Raw genomic sequence first — 11,480 nt, forward strand, 5'->3', positions numbered from 1 at the left:
AAATTTGTTGTGTTCATTAAGGTCACAAATTGTGACAGCAATGCAAATACAAAGTCTTTATTTGACCAGCAAATTATAGCTAATAGTTGGACATAAGAAGTATGATGTACAGTTGTGCTCAGACATGACCTGGTTGCCAATATATGTGACTTGCATCATTGATTAAACATGCATTGAATCTAATACTTTGTTCACTCTGTAACCTTCAAGTCCAACAATATTTTTTTATGTCACTCAAAAGTGCAAAAAGTTGGCTCGTTTCATTCAGTGAAGCACAAAGTAGTTTCCATCAAGTATTTTAACGGATGACGAACGCGAGCATGTTGGCAGTGCTATATATCCTCCATTAAAAATGGCATAGGCCTTCAACTGAGTGTACACGCTAAATCATGCCAGTATCACAAAAAGTGGCATTGCTTCATTAGTCCATGAATAGTGTGTGAAGGGGAACTGCAACATGACAAATATGTACAATGATGCTAGGCAAAAAAAAAAAGCACACAGCAGTTACTAAGAAATTCCTGATAAGCCAGCCGGCCAGGTCCAATGCAAAAACCTATTATGTTGCCCACTATCCACACATGGGGCAATATAAAATGAAGTAGTGCAACTTCAAAAACGGCGCCTAATATCTTGGGCACTGGAACCAAAAAGAACAAAAACAAGTATCTGTCCCTAGGGTAATAAGCGGCGTAGAGGCCCTTCATGGCAATCAGCGTAGCCGTCAAACCAAGGAAGCACTTATAGTACATTTCAAAGGCATGCACACGGGCAATCTCCTTATAATTAGGCAGGATGTAATATGTCATCAGACAGAAAGCGAAGTTGGTGGTGACCGTGAGGCCCAAGAGTGCGCCTAGGAAGCGGTTGACACCCATCCTACGTTCAAGATAGAAGCCGAGGCCGATCAACGACAGCACCGTGTAGACCATGTGCAGATATTCCGTGGAGTGCAATGCCGGGAGGAACAACAGCTTCCACTGGCGATGATCTATCACGAGTGAAGAAGTGACGCACGGACCGTTCATCAGCTTCTTCCAGTGGTGCGGCACAAGGTCCAATTGCAACATGACGAGCACCGCCGACACAAGGATAGCCCCGTAGGGCAACGAAGCCAGCCGGCCAGGTTCACGCCGACGGTCATGTCGCGGTCGCGTGAGGCGCACGGGTTGTTGCCCGAGGAGGTTCCAGAGGAGGTCGGAGATGGGCGTGATGACTCCGTAGACGTAGGCGACGCCGACTAGGATACCGGCGAGATGACCGACGAAAGAGGCATTCAGCGTGACAAGCTAAAGGAGCACCAGCTCTACCCAGACGATTTGTCCGGAGGGCAAGTCAACGATGATGCCCAGAACGCGCCGACGTTGTTCGGGGAAGTAGTAATTGCTAAGTACCTTGAGGGTGAAGATAACGCAGGAGAAGCCGACACCACAGTGGTAGTCGAACGAAACGTCGATGAACGTGGCCAACAGATAGTTTAAACCTACGAACACAACGCTACAGAGTGCAGTAAAGAGGATGATTATGTAAGCGAATTGCGCGCTCCCGAAGGCAGGTTCGAGAAGCTTTCCCTTCCAAATGAAGGAAACCATGTTGTAATACAGGTGCAGACTGTCGCCGTGTTCGACCGCCCCGTAGAAGATGCGCATCCACTGTTTCTTGAAAAGAACGGTGTCAACACTAATGCAAGCGCCGTAGATGTCGCGCCAGGGCAGTTCGAAAAGTTGGAGGAAAACGCACGCTTGAGCGAGTACAGTCAATAGCGTGACCGGTGGAATGGTTTCTACCCCAACTTCAAACAATACATGGTTTAGGAGCAGCATCACGCCCATCCTGTCACGCTGTCGCCTGCGTTGCATTGCAGCCGGTGTTTGGGTCGTCGATTTGATCGCATTAAACGCAAGTTCGAAGCAAGGCTTCTTCCCTCCTAAAGCGACACGCAGCAGTTTGTTCGATGCTTTGAAACGAAACGCATCGCGAGTGAAACTGAACCGAACGTCAAAATGACACGTGCGCACGTGTAGTTTGTTTTGATCACGACCGATGGATGGATGGATGGATGGATGGCGGCTACACCCGTTCTAACGGGCGGCGGCTGGCGCTACCTAGCCTTTTGCTTCCCCTCCAATTTTTGCTCTTTATATCCCCTTCTCCTTAAACTAGTTTTCACCCCCCTCTTACCCCCAAAATAAATATCTAAAATAGTATAGAAAACATTAGCTCCGCGATTTATGGAATTACCTCTCCCTTGACTTCCTCCTCTAATCCTCTAGGCTCCCCTTCGTTACTGCCACTCTTTTCTCGTCTATATGCCCTCGTTCCCCGGGAAAAATAATGCCCCTTCCATATCTGTCACTGTTCCCTCAGCCAGGGTCGGGCGAAGGTCTGTGCATCTCAGCACTATATGCTCTCTGGTCTCAATTTCGGCTCCGCAAGCTGTGCACAAGAGGTCCACGTCTTCAAATTTAGCCCCTTATGTTTTCGTTCTCAAAACCCCCGTCCAAGCTTCGAATAATAGTGAGCTGCCCCACGAGTTATCAAATAAGAGCTCTCTTTTTATCTCCTGTTTTTATTTCCTATACATAGATAGCGCTGGCTTTCCGAGCATTCTTTCTTCCCACATTTTTTTTCCGCTTCCTTCACCTCCTTTCCCACACTAGAAAAAGCAATGGTGAAATTCCTAAACATCGTTGTCAACAAAGAAAAACATGGGTGAATACTAATGCAAGTTCGTGCTGCACTGGCAATGCTATTACCCTTCCCACTAGTGTTTTCTCAATTTGAAATTATCTTAGTGACCCGCTTGTAAACATACAAAGTGAAAGTTTGACCAACTTTTCAGTAATGTTTTGAGAATGTTGCTCAAAATATAAGCCACCCAATATATTTAAAGAAGTGCATGAATGACTGACCCTCAGCCGGCGTATGGCCAAGTAAGCGGAGACAGAGGATCAGAAAAGGTGTTGATTGGACGGCGTGGACAGCCCAACCAAGACGGTCGGGAAGTCTGAAGAACTACCAAAACTAAAGGACCCTACATCAGGTATCGTCATGTTTATTTTAGACACAACCACCTCGTGCTACTAAGGCAGGATAAAGAATAAGCGTTTGTCACAATGCCGTTGGGGCTTTTTTTACTAGAAGGCAAAAACTGCCCTCAAAAAGAACTTCAAACCTGCGTCAGTGAAGGCCTCAAAGATAAATGCAAAGGCTGTTTTCATGTGCAGGGAAATGGAACTGTGCAAACTGGCTTCCTCAGTCAACAAAAGCAAAGGTGACAGCTTGAGTGCATTTTTGACGGCCAAGAGGCACAAATATGACATCCCCTCCCATTCTATATTGAGCAGAAGAGAAACTTGGCAGAACGAAGTAAGCAGGTTTATGCAAGTGTTTTTGACCCGTTCGAAAGAAATAATTTGGAAGATAATACAAAGTTTATACAGTCAAACGACAACATTGGTCATGCTTGTTACATTGGCCTAAAAGATTTGTTTTATTCTGTCCCTCTCAATTCATTGTTTCGGGGTGTTCAAAAATGTACTGCAGTTATTGGCAGATTGTCTTTTCAGAATTCTGCCGGGTCGACCGTTCGGTTTTTAGCGTTGCTTGAGTTTTACTTCAGCTCTACGTTTATCCCGTTTGAAGAAAGCTTTTACGTACAGAAACGGCATATCCATAGGATCTTGCATTGCTTCTATCTTGTGCGATGTTTTCTTGTTGGAATTTGACAGAGCAGCAACGAGTGAAGGGATCAACTGTAAACAGGTTGTTACTGCTTTTCGTGAAGCAGAGGATTTTATTGTGCTTTTAAGAAAGCAAGCCGGTTGCACTTTTGATGGTGCCATTGCAGATGTACTACACGTCTTTCAGCACCTTGGCAAAGGGTTGACGTTGCCCATGAACTAACAAAGGATAACGAAATTCAGTTCTTAGACAATGCTGTAACCTTCTGTGACAACCATGTGTGCTGGAAATATAACCCAAGGTCCCAAAAGAAATTGTCGCCCTACCATTCAGCTCATTCGGAAACGGTGAAGTGTACAATAGCCACCCACTGTATCGCGCCAGCCGCCAGCCTTAAAGAAGTCATGCATGCACAAAGTGCAGGAAGGCTTTGATATGCAGATTGTAAGGTTACAGGAAGCAGGTTTCCCGCAATCAGTCATTTCAGCAGTAGCAGAGGCAGTGCTAAAGAAAATAAAAAAGCAAAAAACGCTGTTAGTGAAAACTGTAAGGGAACACAAAGATAAGAAATGTGAAGTTGTGCTTCATGTTCACAAGACGTCGTATAACTTAATGAAGTTTGTGAAACAATACATGGAGTTGAGGTGGCATTCGTGGCTCCTGGCAAGATTGCTGGATTATGTTTCCACACAGGAAGTAGAAATACGTTGCAGGGGGTGCAGAAAAAAAACACACCAATTTCTACACAGATTGCTGTGTTGGGGTAGTCTATTGAATACCTTTTTTTGTGTGGCAAAGTCGACGTAGGCCAAACTGGAACGTGCCTGAATTTGCACTTGCGTGAGCATGAATTGCCAATTAAGAATAACACAAGTGTGCACCTTCTCATCCACTTCTCGGCTTGCAAGTGTAAGCCGCTTCTAAAAGAAGTAAAGATTTTGTGTCAGTGCCATGATAGCAAAACAAGGGAGATATGCTGCGCTGATTTCTTGGTTTACCTCTAAGGCTTTGCAAGCAACGTTACAACAGCTATTTTACTTTCTTTTATACATGTCTCATTAGGCGATTGGGCGGCACGGATGACGAGAGACCAAAATTACTCCCCAGAAAAAGCTGAAAGGAAACAAAAAAAAGCACTTAATTTGGCTAGGGTAGATTAGACAGTACGTACGTATGTACGTACTGTCAGTATGTACGTAACCTTTATTATAGTGCATGCTGCTCAGTGCATAAGTGTGCTTTGTGAACGAACGGTTGTTTTTGTTGTTGCTGCTGCTGTTGTCAAAACAATACAGCGGGCAGAGAAACAACACAGAGAATGGGAGTATAAAGTTGGCCAGTGCAGCTGTGGCCAGAGCATTGGGTAAGAGAGAAAGTCACCGGACAGTCAAAATCTGGGGTTGACGACGCCTTCAACTTTCCACACGAGCTCCTTATCACGTCATGGATGCCGACAACGTCTGCTGAAGAATAATACTTTATCAATCGAGATTCAATATAATATACTCAGAAATAAGCAAAAACTAATCCTCATAGCATTTATGGTATTCGCTGCTACAGAAAAACGAAATACGTGCCGTGAAATGCCTGACCTATCGATGTCATCGGCACCACGCATAGCCCGCGAAATTCGATTGGCGAAGTTTAGCCTACAACATTCTCACCACCAATACATGGCCTTTCTTCGTGAAGGTCATGCAAATAACGCATTACAAGACTACTCTGGCAGCCTCAACTGCGTTATCCTTTAAATGTCGTGTTCCGTTAAGAGAAAATCAGCAGTGCTTGCGGGAATCGCGAGGAGGAATAACCAAACGGGATCTCTTCACACTTATGCAGGGTGTTTCACGTAACTTAAACCAAGAATACAAAAAAAAATCGGGTAACTGCAGCTGGGTGAAATCAACGACACATGCTTTGCCGTCATGTGGCGCTCCTCAAAATATCTTTTTTAATATTTCGCTTGATTAGTTAATGAGCTAAGATAATTTATTTAAAAAAATTTGTATTCACCTTAGGGCGGAGCATGTTACGTTGTATAGGGGGTTCAGGAATGACTAATCCAATTTTGTTGTGGCAATGTACGTGCTGCATGGTGATATTTTAGGCGTTTAAGGAAAGCTTACAAAATGTGAAATAGAGCCACGTGCCTGCGCTCATGCGCTATCGTATTGCAGCGCTCTCAACCGTGCTTATAGCTTATGGCTTATCAGGGATGACGGTTCTTCCTTTCCGTGTGCCACCATCAAAGATGCTGACGCACTGTGAAGCCGATGCCTACCGCTGCGGCCGCTCTCTTCGCCACGGTCCGCACGCACGGTTCTTTCGCACGAAACGCGTTTGAGAGCGCTGCAATACGATAGCGCATGAGCGCAGTCACGTGGTTTTATTTCATAACCCCCCCCCCCCCCTTTGCGGGCTTTCGTTAAACGCCAAAAAAGTCACCACGCAGCGCGTATGTTACCACAAGAAATTGTATCGGTCCTTTCTGAATCACCTCTACAACGTAACGAAGCACACTTGGCCCTAACGTGAATAATAATTTTTTTGCATAATTGACTTTAGTTAACTAAATAATTAAGCGGAACATAAAAAACGATACTCCAAGGACGGCAAATCATATCAAATCTCCACATAATGGCAAATCATATGTCGTTGGTTTCAATCAGCTGCGGTTAAATAATTTTTAAGTCCTTGGTTCAAGTTACGTGAAACACCCTGTATCCCTTTTTAAATTGCCACATTTGAACACCTTGAACTTTGTTACTCTTATACGAATATCCATATGGAGTACTACATAGTGATAGGGTTATGAATTGTTACTTTCTTTTTACCACTGTTTAAGGCGTACTCCGCACAGTGGACGAATTCACTATTCAGTGCACGTACGACACTAAGGCAGTCGCACGAATAACAGTCGAACAGATTTAAAACGAAGTGCTTGAGGCCTCCAAAATCATTCGTTATACAGGTCACCTTGTTGTAAAAGTCGCGCACCGCACAGCCTCACCGTGAAAACGAAACAGAATTATTCCTTCGTTATACAGGCCCTTTCGATGTAGAGGCGTTTGTTGCATATGCGTTCGACTTTATGTTGCACATCTTGGTCACCAGAAGACCGCTTGTTCTCAGTTGTGTTCCCGTACCGTGTGGCGGAGAAATAGACGTTAACGCCCATGCAAAAGGCACCCAGCGCCCAGTGTATCCGTATGCATCCTAACTTGTTATTTTCTTGATGTTAAGTCTATACGAGTAACACAAATTGAAAACAGGTTGCAAACATTATTTTGCTATAGCTCACAGTGCTCGAATGCAGTGGGAAGGTGAGAGTGGGAAAGTGGGAGGTTGGGCGAAAACTCGCATGGCCAGTAGCATGTTGCAAAAAGTGAAAAATGAAGGTCAGTGACCAAGTAAACAATCTTACTTTGTCAGCGACCTTAATTGTTCACTTTTTGTAAAGCGGTAGTAGTTGGGGCAGGGGGAGGATCGGCTGCTACGCGTTGCGAGAGATCATCTGTAGTTGACACCGTAGCTGTCTCGCTAGTCTATTCCGTGACATAAGTAAAGACTGGTCTCCGAAATTGGGTGGTTGCCGATCTAGGAAGACATGAGAGGAGCCATCAAGACTTTGTATTCGGTTACCAGGTGACTTTAGCTTTACACCTAAGTACCGACCTTAGCTTCGGGCCATATGAAGAAAACAAACGCATTCAGTGTGACTTTTGGCTGATCATCCAATATCGCTATAAAATAAATACGTTTTTACAGCATTCATATATGCGACGCTTTTACACGCGGTTAACATTTCAGAGGAGTAGCCGGAGCCGCCTGCAGCAACGCGAGCGCCAGCTAAAACAAAGTTCATAAAAAAATGCAGCATATCCAACGAGTCGGGACCTATATACAGCGAAGCTTTTGGTGGGGGCATAGAATCGAAACATGAGTGCACGCATGCACGCACTCAAACACACAAATTATGCCGAGCCTTTTGTTAAGCGGAATTACTGACTAATAGCAAGTACGACGGGCGCCTTGAACGCATCATGCGTATATGTGCGTAGGGCAATTCGAATACATTCTATCAACAAGAGGCATCTACTTCATTACAGTGCAGCAGCGGCTGCGCGAAGGCGAGTTTTCAGGCTCCTTTTTTCTTTCCCGCGCATGGCCAGCACCGCTACTGCCGCAGATGCGCGGATGCAAGCGCGTTATGGTGGTGGTGCAAAGACCCTAGTGATTCGCGCGGAGCGCTACTCCACTGGGATTGGTTGACCTATTCGGCAAGAGAACAGCCACACTGCAGCCACATTCACGAAACCCGGCGAGGTTTGCAAAGAAAATCTTCCCTGTTAAAACAACTTTCCTACTGCTTTTCTTCTCCATACACTGCTGGACAACCGAAACCTAAAAAAAAGGGGGCGGTGGAACACAAGGGTTGATTAGGTTCATCCAGATCTGAGAATACTTACATATCAAGGCCACACGGAAGTACATGCAACCACCGACATGCATGAGGTGGAAGCCGCGCAGAAACGCGTGCAAAAGGCCTGCGCAAATGATACGAGCAGTTGAATCGGTACATTTGGACGACATACATGCATATATCATTGCTCACGACTTTAAAGCGTGGCGGAAACGACAACTATGACTACGCCTCGATTTCCATTGCTACATGCTCAGGCTTTAGCACCACTTCGTACCTTGTAACCAAAATAATTACAGGGGGAGAGAGGCTGGCTAAGTTGAACGTGCAGCCGTAGCCTATGGGCTGTGTGGTGCAGCTAACTATTGCCTTGTGAGTATCGTTCACTTCGTTCGCTTCGTAGGTTGTTTTGGTATCACGTTTTTGTTGTCTGGCGAGAACGCACTCACGATATCAGATTACACATGGTTCTTGAACGTAGTAGTACATTCCAAAAAGATGGGAACATCGCATATCATTGTGTTGGTGAGCTAATACATTATTGTGGCACGCACACTAAGACAATTCGCACACTTGAGAGCTTTTTTATTTGTTTTATAATTCACTCCTGACACCTATAGAAAAGGGCGTTTGAGTGAAGTAGTACGCCCATATGAAAGAAATTTTTTTAAGCGTGAGCATATATGCCACCACTTTGAAGATTTGCGATGCGGGTGTATGAAGCTCGGCGATAAAAGCTGGCACAGCGCCAAAAATGAGGCTAGCGGCACAGCTGTTACGCCGGATGATGGACGACCTACACATGGATGTACCCGATGTTGAGCTATATGCTTATTATTTCGATAGCAATCACATGGACACTCCCGGCGAATTTCAGCCGTCGCCGTCACCGTGATGCTCCGTATAAAGTCCAAGGTTGATAACATTTTCAACGCGTGGCGCGTGCTGTATGTAGGAGTGAAAGCGTGCACGGGTGAGCCGGCGACGGCTGATAAATCTAGCGCGCGCAAGGGAGGAAAGCGGAGAGGAAGCGCAGTCTTCCGTGGCGCGCAAAGCATCAGGAGAAGGGAAGGGAGGGGGGGGGGGGGCGTTCTACTTTGGCGGCTGCTGCGTATGGTGCGGCCGCGTGGGAACTAGCTTAAAAGCGATTTGCAATGGGGAGAGAGGGACCTAGTGCTGAAATCTTTGTGTGCACTGTATTTTTGCCGCTTAGTTGGCGTTGAAGCGAGAAGTAGCATAAAGGTCAATTCGCTCGCTGCTGCTGCCGCGCTTCCTTACTCCAGCGTTTTGAAAGCGAGTTTCCGTGGTCATCGAGTGAGATGCGTTCATATTTGCTTGTGTGCACATGACACCATTCTTGTTGATTTAGTTAGTAAGCGAATGTTTACAAGTTTTTACGGCTGGTAAAGCTACTATCTTTACTTCATATAGCTGTCTATAATTTGTTACGCGACCAACACTTTGCCTTCAGGGCGAAACTGCGACATTTTTACCAGACCACAAGAATCCTCTGGGAGGTCAACTGTTCCAACATACCGCCGGAAGTCACATTACGTATCACTTAATATAGAGACTTTCTCAAAAAATAATAGCATGATTTTGTGAGCTATCTTCTCCACTCTACTTCTCTACTAAATACGGCACTATTGCTACGACACGATAGCTAAACGCCGCGAGAACGACAGGACACAAGACAAGGCGCAGATGAGAGAAGTGTCGATCTCAAGTGGATTTTTATTACAGACGAATAACTACGTTAAGCATTTGTGAACGAAAGAAAGAGAAAAGAAAGGACCTTTACACTAAACGCACCTGCAGGCGTAGGAAGGAGTGGTTTGGGCGCGATGAAATACGCGATTTTCCAAGCGAGGAAATATTGTTATTGAATATAAACTTACCAAGCACTATGGCATGTGCCGTTCTTCCTATTATTCCTGGTTTTGGGGCGCTCTTATATATCGAAATAAAAAGTTATCAAGGTTGTCTAGCTCATCTGATACTCTTTTTCTTAATTTCAAGTGATTCAAGCCTCTTCCTAGTCATTTCACTGGTTGTGTTTGGACAATGATTTGGACATACACATAGTGGCTGCGTTTACTCGGCTCGGTAGGTCTAAGCACTCCTGAAATTTTTGTGGTTATGTTTAACCTGTTTTAAACACAGGAGCTGCTACTGAGCGCTATAGCATTGTACGCCGCATTATTTTCCCGTGCTGCCCATGTTAACTCCTAAGTGAGCTTCCATTTCATGTAATTTATTTATTTTCTGAAAGTGCCCAAGAACAGCTCCACGTCTTAATATTGGTGAAATTGCGTTACACAAAGAACTGAAAACAGAAAAAAAACCAAACATAAAATCTAAAAAAAAGAACAACGGTACAAATTCAACAAAATATTAAATTAATCGATGATAGAAGTCTGGTAATGAGCAAATAGTAGAGCTCAAAATATCAAGATCACGACGCAAGGTATTTTGTTGTGTTACAAGACGTATTATAGCGTTAGAGGTGCAAGATGAATTCACTTAGAAAATGCTGGGATTACGCAAGTTTGGGTGAGGCACGCAGAACGTTACAACTGACAGTAACTGCGAACAGAAGAAGTGGTTTTGAATTAGTTTCCACAAGAATAAGTAATCACGATTTTTTCGCCCTAATTCTAGAGCTCTAATATTTAAACATGCACAGTACACGGTCATAGGCACAAAATACACAGCGTCCCAGAAATCGATCCCTACAGGATACGAATAAAACTTCGCTGAACACATCTAATTTTTGCCGCATTAGTCACATTAATGCTGCTGATTATAATATATATAAGAGGCGCAGGAGTCCCGGCGAGCTCCTCTTAGTTTTACCATATTATGCATCGTTATTAACAGCCAAGTCTGAAAACAATCTGCTGGTACCAACAGCTGTTGCTCACCGGGAACGAGAATGTCTCCGAAGCCGAGAAGCGAGTAGGTATTGAGACACGCGGAGATGTCTTGGTTTCCGAATCGCGGCACCCGCATCACCATCGGAGTCTGCTCCTTCGAGCCCCCGCCGCGGGCCACTTCAACCACGATACTGTCGCCTTTCTGCGGGCGAATGATTGTAGATATTGTTAAGTATATGAATTTTCATGACGAAATGGGGCTAGAAACGAGGGTACAAGATATTCCATGACAGCTTGAGGCGTCATCGAACGCACAAGTGGAAGCTGAATATGCGAAAGGTTACTGAGTCACCAAACCTATCAACATATGAGGCGTAGTACAGGTTTAACAAAGGTTCCTGGCGATAGCTCTGTAATAAAGAAGAATAGTTATGTTCCAGTGACTACTTGGAGCGTATTAAGGTCCCTAAACATTATCCCAAAGGTTCATAAAAAAG

At 44.8% G+C, this 11,480-nt stretch overlaps 1 long non-coding RNA gene across 1 annotated transcript; it reads right to left on the bottom strand.

Moving 5' to 3' along the window:
- Positions 1-4,873: 4,873 nt before the first annotated feature.
- LOC139053472 (uncharacterized) lies at positions 4,874-11,184 on the bottom strand. The gene is made up of 3 exons (XR_011510510.1): positions 11,032-11,184; positions 8,154-8,231; positions 4,874-5,144 (listed from the first exon to the last, which is right to left on the bottom strand). It is a non-coding gene; the product is annotated as an uncharacterized lncRNA (long non-coding RNA).
- Positions 11,185-11,480: the final 296 nt, after the last annotated feature.

Source organism: Dermacentor albipictus, unplaced genomic scaffold (genome assembly GCF_038994185.2).
Source record: "Dermacentor albipictus isolate Rhodes 1998 colony unplaced genomic scaffold, USDA_Dalb.pri_finalv2 scaffold_133, whole genome shotgun sequence".
NCBI lineage: Eukaryota > Metazoa > Arthropoda > Arachnida > Ixodida > Ixodidae > Dermacentor > Dermacentor albipictus.